This window comes from Gossypium hirsutum, chromosome A07 (genome assembly GCF_007990345.1).
Source record: "Gossypium hirsutum isolate 1008001.06 chromosome A07, Gossypium_hirsutum_v2.1, whole genome shotgun sequence".
NCBI classification, from domain to species: domain Eukaryota; kingdom Viridiplantae; phylum Streptophyta; class Magnoliopsida; order Malvales; family Malvaceae; genus Gossypium; species Gossypium hirsutum.
Window position 1 is genome coordinate 27716447 of NC_053430.1, and position 11706 is coordinate 27728152.

Genomic DNA, 11706 nt, shown 5'->3' on the forward strand with positions numbered 1-11706 from the left:
AGCCTGCACCTTAAATGCAAAAATTAAATTCTCCACACGGCTTAGTACACGGGCGTGTGACTTGGCAATGTGATCTTAAATTGATGCTGACGTCATAAACAGAGAGTTACATGACCTGGAGACACGGGCGTGTCCTTGTACCCACACAGGCGTGTGACCCTATTTTATGAAAAACTTTCTAAAGTTCATGGTTTAGTCCCGAACCACCCCCGATGTATGCTTTGGGCCTTGTAGGCCCGTAGTAGGGATGAGTTCCATGTGTATGTACACTTTTGTATTCAAAAAAATTTTATGGCTCTATTCTATATGTATGTTTACGTTTTAGTCCAGTAATGCCCTGTATCTGTCCCGGTGTTGGATATGGGTAAAGGTTGTTACTGCTCGGCTGGGGACAACACACTGTCCTAAGCCATGTTGAGGGTGTTGGAGAGGGTCGCTGGACCCCATTCTAGATCTAGGGGGCGTGGTTCGGTAACTGAATAACGCTGGTCCAATAGAGCTAAGCTGTTTAAGGGTGTCACTGGAGTCACCCCTACTATGGCTGAGTATTGGTTGGAGGCCACCGAGAGGATAATGAACGACATCGACTGCACTCCTAAGCAGAAATTAAATGGTGCAGTTTCTTTGCTTCGCAATGAGGCATACCAATGGTGGTTGTCGGTTGAGGAGGCTATTCAATTGGATCGCCTGAACTAGGATTATTTTAAGACTTTCTTCCAGAGAAAGTATGTGGGTGCGAGCTATGTTGATGCTCGTAAGCGTGACTTCATGAATCACACGCAAAGCGATAAATCTGTGGCTGAGTATGAGGTCGAGTTTCTGAGGTTGAGACACTACACTCAAGGCTTTGATGGCATCTAAGTATGAGAAATATGTCCGATTTAAAAGTGGTTTGAGGGACAATTTGAGGGTTCTAATTGCACTGCAGAGGGAACGTGAGTTTGTTGTTTTGGTGGATAAGGCGAAGATAGGTGAAGCGGTTAAGCGCATGAAGCGCCAGAATAGGGATCGTGAGAAAGGTAAGAATAAGAGAGATTTGAAGCCCTCTAGTTCTGTTCAGAGGTCTAAGAAATGGGCTAGACCTAATAGGCTTGTTAGAGTGGGGGTTCCTGTTGCTCCTATTGAGATTCAACCATGTAGTGAATGTGGTAGGACAGAGTTCTGTACTGCCTCAGAAGGCAGTTCAGCAGCCACCTAGGGGCTGTGGACCGGCTAGGGGTGGTAATAGTGTGGGCCGAGGATAGAAAGCACCGGGTAGAGGTGCTAATTAGACTGAGGCGAGATAGCCTGCACTGGTTTATACTGCTTGACGTTAAGAAGATAGAGACACCCCTCGATGTAATCACGGGTACGTTCTTTATTTTTTATGTTCTTTATACTACTCCGATAGACATAGGTTCTACACATTCCTATGTAACTAGTGTTGTTTCTGAAAACTTAGGGATTTCTGTTGAGCGTACTTCTAGTGAGATTACCGTACTGAGTCTATTGGGGAAATCTGTTAGGGTTAATAGACTATATAGGAATTTTTTGTTAGAAATGCAATGGGCTGTATTTTTGGCAAATTTGATGGAGCCACCGTTTGGGGAGTTCAATTTAGTTTTAGGTATGGACTGGTTAGTTGAACACTGAGTTAGCTTGGATTGCGTGACTCAAAAGGTTGTTCTGAGGACCATGGATGATAAAGAAGTGGTTGTGATCAGTGAGTGTCAAGATTACTTGTCTAATGTGATCTCCGCTCTAGTGGCTGAGAAATTGGTTTGTAAAGGGTGTGAGGCGTATTTGGCCTACGTTAGTGTTTTAGTTTCTGGGGAATCTTCTGTCATGGATATTAGAACAGTAAGGGGAATTTTCGGATGTCTTGCTTGAGTTACCGGGTTTACCTCCAAATTGAGAGGTTGAGTTTGGCATTGAGCTTTTACTAGGTACAGCTCTTGTGTCCATCGCTCCCTACCGAATGGCACCAAGGAGCTTACAGAGCTTAAAGTTCAACTTCAAGAGCTTCTAGATCATGGTTTCATCTATCCGAGTGTGTCTCTGTGGGTGGGCACCGATTCTGTTTGTAAAGAAAAAGGATGGTACCATGAGGATGTGGATTGACTACCAGCAGTTGAATAAACTGATTGTGAAGAATAAGTATCCACTTTTGAGGATCGAGGACTTTTTTGATCAATTTCGAGGGGCTTCAGTGTTTTCAAAAATAGATCTTCATTTTGGGTATCATCAGCTTAGAGTTAAAGAAGTGGATGTTCATAAGATGGCATTTAGGACACGTTATGGGCACTACGAGTTCTTAGTTATGCCCTTTGTTCTGACGAATGCTCCAACTACATTCATGGATTTGATAAACTGAGTTTTACAGCTGTATCTGAATCAGTTTATCGTAGTCTTCACCGACGATATTTTGGTATACTCTAAGACTGAGGATAAGTATCTTAGAATAGTGCTTCAGATACTCCAAGAGAAATAACTCTATGCTAAGTTGAGAAGTGTGAGCTTTGGTTGTGAGAGGTAACTTTTTTGGAGCACGTAATTTAAATTCGTCACGGGCCCACTCTCAACTGGTGTGGTCCCTTCAGTGGGAGCCGGCGTATTACTCTCTACATAATCTGCCACTGCTCCGTCAGGATCCATTTACTATATGAAAGCATAATTTAAATTCGTCAAAAGTCGTCACACTATCACAATGTATTTATGGCATGTATGGCTAGACTTGTACACTCCCTACATTAGTCCAAAAATCGACTAAACTGCAGCTCTGATACACTAAATGTAACACCTCTTACTCGTATCCCACATCGGGGCAGGGTACGAGGCGTTACTAGACTTAAACACATACATACAAACATTTTTGGGTCATAAAATTTCACTCAAATTTAAAATTTTCAAGCTTCCTCTTAACATCCCTAATATGGACCTACAAGGCTCAAAACACGCTTTGGAGACGGTTCGGGAATAAACTGAACACTTTTGAAAACTTTAAAAAATTTCAATGCAACTAATGGCACACGCCCATGTGGAAGGGCAACGCCCGTGTGTCCTTTTAACATGGCCATGTTGAAGACCCGTGTAGCTCACACGGCCTAAACCTATCGATGTCCCTATCTTGTGTGGATTTATTTCTCACTTCGAACCTACAGGGATATTCACATGGCCTGGCGCACTCCCGTGTCCATGGCCCGTGTCCTTCACACGGCTGTGACATGCTCGTGTCTCAGCCCGTGTACAAAAAACTTGACATTCTGTTTCTGACGTCAACAACCCTCTAGGGGCACAAGGCCAAGGCACACACCCGTGTGCTAGGCTGTGTGGCAAATTTAATTTTGCATTTATGGTGCAAACTTCACATGGCCTGGGCTCATGCCCATATACTATGGCCATGTCCTCCACACAGTTGAGACACACGGCCTTGTCTCCGCCTGTGTGGTTACTACTGGGCATTCTGTTTTGCTAAATTTAGGTGCAAGGGACACACGACCTAACTACACGCCCATGGGGCAAACCGTGTGTCACACACAGCCTAGACACACACCCATGTGTCTGCCCATGTGGAAAAAAACAATGCTATCTACCAAGCCTTTTTGCCACCCTTACTTGCACCAACCTACACAACATCAAACATCTCCAATCCAAGCATAAACACACATAATCAAAACAGCCACAACCAAACATCCACATCCATGATAATCCTCATTAAATGCATTTAGCAATAATAAATATTATCCATCATTCATGGCCTTATACAAAAATGAAACAACTTTCATGGCAAACCAACTTATTTGGCTAAAACAATATGACATTTAGCAAAAAGACCAAGTCCCTATACATGCCATACTCAAAATAATAAATCTAAATATACCAAATATTCTGATTGATAGTGTGATCGAGCCTCCGATGTCCTTTGATTCCAGAGTTAGCTTGGCGATGCTATAAAAAGGAAAGGAAAGAGAGTAAGCATAAAGCTTAGTAAGTTTGCATGTAAATAAGTAATAACATCAATCATGCACTAACACGAGCACAATATATTATAAACCTACACAAAATTTTCATATAATCATAGGCATAGCTTACTCATTTTCATCCTCACTATTCATATAACATAAACCGATGCTCAATTCTTATGAGTTTTATGTAGGTACCTGTACCACCTACAACATAATTACAACTTTTCTTATTTGATAAAATATTTAAATTACCCGTTGAACCGGTTGGAATACTAAAGGATACCCGAGAAACCTCATACAAAAAGGGTAAGATGCTCATGCCATGTCCTAAACATGGTCTTACACTAGCTCTCGTAATAAAGCCGATGCCATGTTCCAAACATGGTCTTACACTGGCTCACATATTGAGGCCGATGCCATGTCCCAGACATGGTCTTACACTAGCTCTCATAACAATGCCGATGCCATGTTCCAAACATGGTCTTACATTGGCTCACATGTACCCTAACGTCAGGACCTCGGTATCCTAATATTCTTAGGGTTCAACTGGGAATTTATCACATCAAGTCCCTTTGGACATATTTTTAACATTAATTAAACAACTCATTCAACATCGATTATTAATTCCATAATATAAGGTACATTATTTACACACAAACTTACATCGGTATTCAAAATATGGACGACTAGTTTGATTTAGTCCACTAGCTTGTCTTCCCCCAGTCTAAGTCCGGATTTCATATTTCTTAATCTATAATGATAAAATTCATAAATTTAATCATCACATTAATCAAGACATTTTACAAACCATATTTTGGCTAAATGACCATTTTGCCCTTAGACTTTTACGAAATTACAATTTTACCCTTAGGCTCGTAAATCGATTTTCATCAAATTTTCTCACTAACCAAGCCTATCTGAATTCTTTGTATACTAGAAGCAACCCACAATTCTAATTATTTCACACATTTACCCTATAATTTATAACTTATACAAAATGGTCCTTAGTTAGGGTTTTCATGAAAACTATTTCATGAAAGTTGTTTATTTAACAACCATAACTCATTTTATTCCATAATATTTCAGCAAAAAACATAAAATCTTTCATGGCAAAACCATAAACTTTCAACCATTTGCAAAATAGCCCCCTATTAGTTAGCTTATGCTTCAAGGGTCCCAAAAGTACAAAAATTATCAAGAAAGACCATCAAAATCACTTACTTGCAAGAGTCAAGAGTGACTGAAATTTTGAGCTCTCAAAACCCCTATGTTGGCTAAAAATTTCGGTGGATGAAGAAGGAAGATGATTGTAACATCCCGAAATAGGGCGTAGTTGAAATAGTGGTTTCGAGGCCACAAGTCTAACAAGTCTAACTCCAAAATACTTATTTTATGATTATTATGAGGCCTAGAATATGAGTATATACATGTGTTAAAGTTTCATGAAGAAATTCTAAGCATAAAGTGTCCAATTGGAAATTAGGGACTAAATTGAATAAATAGCAAAACTTGGATTCTAGAAGCAATTTGTATGAAATTACTTTAGATTATGAATTAGTAGGTCTTGGATAGTAATTTTCCCAAATTCTAAATTTTTGGACAAAAATGGGCTTGCATGGATGAAATTTTAAAGAAAGGGCATAAGGGCATTTTGGTCATTTGTCATTTTAAAGAATTAAAATTGAAAAAAATCAAGCCAAAATCAACCATTTTCTTTTCCATGGCTGCCAAAAATTGAAGAGACACCATAACTAGGGTTTTCAACATTTTCAAGCTTAATAGTAAGTGCTCCCAAGCCCCGTTTTTCATGTTCTTTGTATTTTTGAAATCCCGGTAGCTTGCTCTTCCTATTTCGACCCATATTTCATGCTAGAGTTTATGTTCAAAAATTTACCTATGCATGAGTTATTGGTATTTTGATGGATTATAGAGGAATATGAAAGATTAATGTGTGTTAAACATCTTTTCCAAGTTGGTTTTCATGAGAAACCCTTATGAGGACCATTTTGCAAAAGATGCAAATGTGTGGTAGAAATGAGAAATTAATGGATAATGTGGGCTACCATAAGAAGGAAAAATGTTTGCTTAGGCTTGGGTAAGATAGAAATTGCATGTGTTTCATTATACGAGCTTAGGGACTAAATCGTAAAAATATCAAAGGTTAGGGGAAAAATGGTCAATTGGACCGAGGGTGGATATTAAACTTGAAATGTATTATGTGGGGTGTTAATGAGTTAATTTTGCTGTTATAGACCTTGAGAAACAAGTTCCGGAGGTCGATCGTGGTGAATACCAGGTAAGTTTGGATAACTTAAAGTAAACCCCTAATATGTATAATTTAATGATTTATGAATGCATGATATTTGCAATTATTGATGACATGAAAATGTATGAAATGCATCCTTGATAATGAATTGTTGATAACTATCTCAGTTGAGGTTAAAAAGGGAATTCGATGGATAAACCATGTTTTACATGTAGAATGAGATCCTGAATGTGTTGCAGTAAGGATTTAGCCCGGACGGGTAATTCATGATCTCAAGTATGAAGAGGAATCTAGCCCGGACGGGTGTTCCTTGAATGATCAAGCCTCCCGAAGAATATGTGTGCACTATGGATTTAGCCCGGACGGGTAATCTGATTAGGGTCAGAATTTAGCCTAGACTGGTAATTCAGATCCGATATCATTAAAGGTGTTTGTCACTATAAGGGATTTAGCCTGGACTGGTAATCCCGACATCACCTTACGAGTTCATGATATGGGGAATTTAGCCTGGACTGGTAATTCCGCCATGAAATGTGAGGTTCACGGGAGTGCATATATATAAAATGTTCATTCGTAAGAATTGACAGATACTGGGTATTCCATCGAGATTTCCTAGAAACTCAACGGGGTTAACATGATGTATGCTAACAAGATGATGAATGACAAACTCATCTATATAAATTACATGATTATGTGACTAACTCATTGATTGAGTGCATGTGATAGGAAATCATTTCATAATGGATGATTTCATGAATTAAGTATGGATGTATGCTAATTACTCGGTAAGTTTACTTTCTGGTTATTTGAGCTTACTAAGCATGAAAATGCTTACCCCCTCTCTTTTCCCTATTTTTACAAAGCTTGAGGACTCATAAAGATTGGAAGACGATTGGAGAGTCAACACACTATCAACTAGTCAAGCTTTGGTATAAAGACACTTCTATTTTGTTAATGGCATGTATAGGGCTTTGAGTATTTTTTTCATTTGAGTCATTTGAATTTCCAAATGAAGGCATGTAAAGATGCATTCATCTTTTTGTACAAGGCCATGGAAATTGGCATATTTGAAAGTAGGCTATGATCTGCCTTTATATGCATGTTTATGCTCCATTATGATAGGTTGCTTCAAGTGGCAATGAGTTCAAAAACGAGCCAAGTTTTGAATGTGTTACAATAACATAAGAACCCATAAATACTAGATGGGAAATAACCTTTTTGAATGAAACCGATGATATGAGGTTTCCATACAACTAATTTCATCAAGATCATTTACTGCTGTATAATCATGTTTTACTTTGAATTTGGTATCTTTTAAGAAAAAAAAGTAGAAAGGGGTGAATAAAAGCCTTGGTAAATAGCCTATTAAAGTCCACATGGTTAGACACACGGGCGTGTGTCTATGCCGTATGTGACACACGGCCTATCCCCATGGGCGTGTGGCATGACTGTGTGTCCCCTGCACCTAAAGCTCTAAGTTAAATTAGCACACGGGTAGGACATACGGGCGTGTGTCTTGGCCGTGTTAATTTAACAGAATGCTCAAGTTTTGGACACGGGATGAGCCCACGGGCATGAGAGTCCACATGGTCCACCTACACGGGCATGTGTTCCTTTATGTTAAGGAAAATTTTTTGAGTAGCCCAAGGTTAATCGAACGTGCCCGTATTTGTCCCGCATTGCTCCCCGATATGTTATAGGTCTCGAAGGCCTATACAAGGGACGAGATGTTCATGATTGAAAGGTTTTAAATTCAAATGAATTTTGTGATCCAAGTTAGTATACTGAAAGTGTAAAGATTTGGTAATGCCTCGAGCCCTATCCCGGTGTTGGATTCGGGCTAGGGGTGTTACAATGATGGCATTTTTCTTTTTGTTTAATTTTATTATCAAATAAGTCACCTAATGCCACCAACCCTTGACTTTTCAACTTCTTTGTCTCCATGTTCAGCCACTAATAAATTTGGGGTCTATTTATTCAATAAGGACTTCTAATTTAATGCGTCATAGCCATTTAACACTTTTAGCTAGTAAAATAAATCTTTTGCACTTTATGCGATTTAGTCCTTTTTCGAAATTAAGCAAGCAATCGCTAAAATTATTTCGCCAAAATTTTCATGTACTCATATAATCATACTATAACACATAAAATAATATTAAAAATAATTTCTCCGACCTTAGATTAGTGGTTCTGAAACCACTGTTCCAACTAGGTCCAAAATCGGGCTATTACAGTCTTTATCGTTAATCATATATCAATCCTTAGAGGGGATAGATATTGGCTCGGGATAGTGAAACGATGTGAGGTGCATAACAAGATTTTTTTATATAATTAATTTAATATGGATTAATATTTTTAATTTAATATGGATTAATATTTTTAACATATATATATGATAAAATTATAATATTGCAAATAAACTTTATATAGTTTAAATTAGTTAAACAAATTATCTCAAGACTTGTTTGGAGTCGTGGTTAAAACTCCTCTTTAACATTTATATAACACAGGTTCAAAACATTATTCTTCTTTCCTAATATTGTAATGATAAAATGAATAAATATTTGCAAACTTGAGAGTTTTTAATTTCACAACAAACTTGAAAGCTTTTATTTTTACAAAATTTAAAGGTTAAACATTGTTGTTAGTCCGTATACCATACGTAAGTTGTGGATTTAGTTCATGTAGCACCCTTCACCCGTATCCAACGTTAGGATAGGTTCGTGGTGCTACCTGACTTAAACTCAACCAACTGTATAAAACTGGGCCGTGAAATTTCAAACAATTTAAAAACTTCTCTTTTCACAAGCAACTATCTCATATATGGGCTTACGAGGTCCAATCATAAATCCAGGGTTGTTTGCAACCCAACCGAGACCTCATGAAAACTTAGAAATTTTTTGTGCATCAAGACTCCACACGCCCGTGTGGGTATAGAACACACGACCGTGTGCCAGGGACACGTCCGTGTCCCGAACTCGTGTCTGAAATCATAAGCATTCTGCCAAAACCATATGACCCACGAACACACACGTGCCCTATAACCGTGTCCTTCACACGGCCGATACACATGGCCATGTCTCTTGCCCGTGTACTACTAGCATGCATACTGACTTTATGACAGAGCCTGGGAACACGCCTGTGGGGCCTACCCGTGTGCTAAAATGACTTTAAAAATTTAAGTGCAGGGGACGCACGGCCATAACACACGCCCATGGGTGTGAACTGTGTGTCACACAAGGCCTAGACACACGCCCGTGTGTCTTACCCGTGTGGACAAACTAGGCTATTTCCCAAGCCCTTTTGTCACCCATTTTGCACAACCTACACAAAATTATATCAATATATAAATCTCATCACAATGGGCACTAATTCATCCATAGAAAGAACATTATATGCATTCATCAAAATGAATAATAGCCATTATTCCAGGCTTGATTACAAAATGCAGGGACTTTGACTTAAGCCAAAATATATGAATCATTCTCTTAATACAACATCCTAGCCTAGCCCTATACAAGCCACCATCAAAAATATAAATCCAACTATAACGGGCATTACGGCCGATAGCGTGATCGATATCTCTGACTTTAAGGGATATTTAAGCTAGCTTGATAACACTGAAAGAAGAGGGAAAGGAAAAAGGGTAAGCATAAAGCTTAGTAAGTTGCATATAAATAAATATACAACAACAATCTCACCATTAGTCATCATACTTATAGCTCAAAGGTAAACATAATTTAACTTACTCATTATCATCTACTCGAGTCACATTCTCTAAATTAAGCTCATTACTCATGCTTACCATATAGGTACCTGTACCACTCACAACATGGTTATTCTTTCTTTATCAAAATTGATCTATAACTCTTATCATTGAAACTTTTGGAATACTACTGGATATTCTATGAACCTTCAACATGGGATATATTGCCGATGCCATGTCCCAGACATGGTCTTACACTGGCTTTCATATACGCGTATTGATGCATGTCCCAGACATGTCTTACACTAGCACAACTCTTGTAAAGGGTTAGATCTGTATCGGCGTAATATAGACACGTGAAACACATCGTGAATTTTTTCTAACTCTGGCGTCAATTTCAATCTGTAGGCCACAAGCCCTACTCTCTCAGTAATTTCATAAGGTCCTATGAAACTAGGGCTCAACTTGCCTTTTCTACCAAATCTGAGGTTTTTCCTCCAAGGGGAAACTTTCAAGAATACTTTATCATTGACCTCAAACTTGATCTCTTTTCGCTTCAAATCTGCGTAGGATTTCTGTCTATTCGAAGCGGCTCTTAGGCATTCCCGAATCACTTTAACTTTTTCCTCAGCCTCTTTGACCAAATCAACCCTGTGAATCTAACTCTCTCTCAACTCTGTCCAATATAAGGGCGTCGGCACTTTCGCCCGTACAAGGCCTCATAAGGTGCCATTTTTAGACTCGACTGATAGATGTTGTTGTAGGCGAATTCAACCAATGGTAAGTATTTTTCCCAACTTCCTTCAAATTCAAGGACGCAATATCTTAGCATGTCCTCTAAGATCTATATTACTATTTCTGATTGTCCGTCAGTCTGTGGATGAAAAGTCATACTGAAACTTAACTTGGTTCCTAGAGCCTCTTGTAACTTTTTCTAAAACCTTGAGGTGAATATTGGGTCGCGATCTGAAACAATCGACAATGGTACACCATGTAGCCTCACAATCTCGAAAACATACAAGTCAGCTAATTTCTCAAGAGAGTAGTCGGTACACACTAGTATGAAGTGGGCTGACTTAGTTAATCTGTCAACAATAACCCATACAACGTTTTTCTTTTTCGGAGTTAATGGAAAACTGGTTACGAAATCCATCGTGATACGATCCCATTTCCACTCTGGAACTATAATAGGCTGAAGTAGCCCAAAAGATACTTGGTGTTCAGCCTTCACTTGCTGACATACTAAACACTTGGAAACAAACTCTGAAATATCCCTTTTCATTCCCGACCACCAATACATTTTCTTCAGGTCGTTATACTTTTTTACGCTACCCGGGCGGACGGCCAAACTACCACTATGTGCTTCTCGTAAAATCTTCTGAACGAGCTCGCCATCTTTAGACACGCAAATTCTATTTTTGAACATTAAACATCCATCGGTACCAATCTGAAAATCTGATTCAACATCTGACTCACACTGATTTTTCTTGGCTTGTAACTTCTCATCATTTTTCTGAGCTTTTTGGATTTCATGAAGAAAAGTCGGTTTAACTCTCAACTCTGCTAGGATCTAACCATCACTAGATACGGTCAACTGAGCGTTCAAAGCTCTGAAAGCAACCAACGACTTTCTGCTCAAAGCGTCGGCGACTACATTCGCCTTTCCCGGATGATAGTCGATAATCAACTCATAATTTTTTATTAGCTCTAACCATCGTCGTTGCCTCAAATTCAATTCTTTCTGAGTCACGAGATACTTTAAACTCTTGTGATCAGTAAATACTCGGCAT